Source organism: Notolepis coatsorum (assembly GCF_963971535.1).
Source record: "Notolepis coatsorum genome assembly, chromosome: 14".
Lineage (NCBI taxonomy): Eukaryota > Metazoa > Chordata > Actinopteri > Aulopiformes > Paralepididae > Notolepis > Notolepis coatsorum.
The window spans coordinates 117,820,779-117,823,367 of NC_140178.1; the positions used below are offsets into that span (position 1 = coordinate 117,820,779).

At 47.2% G+C, this 2,589-nt stretch overlaps 1 pseudogene across 1 annotated transcript; it reads right to left on the reverse strand.

Moving 5' to 3' along the window:
- Positions 1 to 776: 776 nt before the first annotated feature.
- LOC311240738 (globoside alpha-1,3-N-acetylgalactosaminyltransferase 1-like) lies at positions 777 to 2,312 on the reverse strand (annotated as a pseudogene). The gene is made up of 2 exons: positions 1,417 to 2,312; positions 777 to 921 (listed from the first exon to the last, which is right to left on the reverse strand). The product of its transcript is annotated as a globoside alpha-1,3-N-acetylgalactosaminyltransferase 1-like (transcript).
- Between the last annotated feature and the right edge of the window lie 277 nt (positions 2,313 to 2,589).

The window sequence follows — 2,589 nt, forward strand, 5'->3', positions numbered from 1 at the left end:
ATAAGGGGGGTGGGGGGGGGGGTTGCAGAGTGTTACAAAGGTTCAGTAATACACAAACATATTCAAGATAGTGATTGTAACTCCCTCTACTTGCAATGATGACAGCAACACATTCTTTATATTACTGATTGGATTTAATTCAATCCGAACCGTGAGAACTGTGAAACACATACATGAAATACAATAAATCACAGCTCAAACAATAACAACATACATCCATATTATTTCTACTTGTCTTTTTTTATTTTTTATTTTATAACCTTGTGGCACACCTTTAGTTATGGACAATAATTCAATAATTGAGCAGGACCCAATTTGACACACTGATGTCTAAAATAGATCATCCTGAAACCAATCACATGCACCACTATCAATACCAATGCTAGATAACCTTTGTAAAAGCAGGTGATGATCAATTGTATCAAAGGCTTTTGACATATCTATAAAGAGAGCAGCACAGTGTTTCCTCTTATCTAAAGCAGAAATTACATCATTAGTAATCAATGTGGTGGCTGAAACTGCTGTGATTGACTCTGAATCCAGATGGATGTGGACTTAGTATTGAGTGATTTGAGAAAAAAAAATATGTATTTGCTTATTTACCGAGGTCTCAATAACTTTTTCCAAGCAAGGCACCCTGGAAATAGGACAGCAGTTGTCCAAATTATACCAAATGATCGTTTGTGCAGGGGAATCACCCTGGCAGATTTCCAAACTAGAGGAAAACACCAAGTGGCAATGGAGATGTAAAAAGTGTCCTCCATTTTGGGCAGACCTCATTGTCCTCCATTGGGGCGGACCTCTGCGTAGTTCTTAATCAGCTGGGAGATGCGGATCACTTTGATGTCACCTGGCTGTTGGTCATAGTCTCCACAGATACTCAGCAGATAAGACTTTGGCGGGCTTGTTGTATAACAGATACTTTTTTTTTTTTTTTTTTTTTCATTTTCCTCCGATTTTCTCCCATCCCAATGTTAGTCGTATGCCAATTCCCAATCCCTTCCTGGTCGCTGCGCACTTACCCCCCACAGTCAGATCATCTGGGAGAGTGGAGGCTATCACGTGCTTCCTCCGACACACGTCCAGCCAATCAACCGCTTCTTTTCACCTGGCAGCGCGGATCCTCCCTGAGAGGGCGTAGCGTGTGGAAGGATCACACTATCCCACTCAGGTCCTATCCACGCTTAGCAGGCGCCCCGACCGAACTGTAGGAGTCGCTGTTTACAACGACCCGGACCCACCCCGCCAGCTTCTCCCACCCTCTAATACAGCTAATTGTATTAGTGTGAACGGCCAGCCAAGCTGGTGACAACCCCGGAGCTGTGAGCTGGATTCGAACAGGCGAATCCAGCTCACAGCTTCGGGGTTGGTGACGAACGCAATCTCCGCTACGCCACCTAACCGCCTTAACAGATACTTGTTGAGGTGACTCTCCTCCTGCCAAACTGCCTCAATCTCATTTTTGGCGTCAACCTCCGACTGCTCGTAACCAGTGTGTACATGTCCTCCAGGTAGCCCCCCCAGACGGCTGCTGTGTAGTAGTAGTCCCCCTCTCCTGCAGGGATGTAGGCCTGGGACCTCTCACGCCGCTCATAAGGGAAGGACTCCCTAGCGAATCCCTTGTAGTACAGACGGTGAAGGACTGCAGATAGGCGGCTGAGAGATTCGGAGCCAAATCGGTTGTAGAAGACGCTGTCAATGTCCATCATGAAGAGATAGTCAGCCTCACCGCGGATCTGTTTATCTATGGTGAGGGTGGCCCACGTCATCCTTCCCAGCACCACATCCTGCCAACGCGTGGCACTGGGGATGCTGAGGACGGAGATCTTCCTGCCTTTCCCCAGCGCAATCTTGGGCACCTCCTCCTTGTGGTCAGTGAAGATGTGACCCTGACGTTAACCAGGAAGTACTTTTCCCCTGACTCTAGGAAACGCTGCAGGAAACGTGTGTACTTGCCAACAGCGAACAACCACCACTGCTATCCTGGGGTCTATTTTCTGGTAGATGGCGTCGATCACCACTGGGTCAAACGTCCCCTCCCAAACCAGAGGAGCTTTCCAACTGGTCACAGAGTTCACATCTGTACGCCCCTGTAGTGTGCTGGGCTGAGGGTATTTCAGTCCTTGTGGCGTCTTCATCTCTCCCGTCCCCAATCTGCTGCTGCTGTGGAAGCTGTCCAGTGTCTTGCACAGACTTGCGGCACTGATGTCATATCCTGAGTAGAAGGTGAAGCCCTGCAGGACGCAGAGGAGAAACACAGAGAGGACGAAGATGTGGACAAAACGCCTGGGGATGTGGCGTAAGATATTCATTGTAAGTAGATACAGTGAGAACTTATTGGCTGCATGCAATAAGAAAGGAAATTATGGACTTTAGCATCTTCTTTCTTGATCTTCTTTCTTGACACTATGAACTCTTTACACAAAAGACTGTCTGTGGCCGGAACTGCCACTTATAAGGATGTGGGAGGTTCTAGAATGTTCAACTATGACATCATCACGAACGTTCCAGAATGTTCTGGCGGAACTAATGTTCTAGAATAGTCTGTGGGTGAATTATGTACCATTACAATCACTACACCAGCAGCCT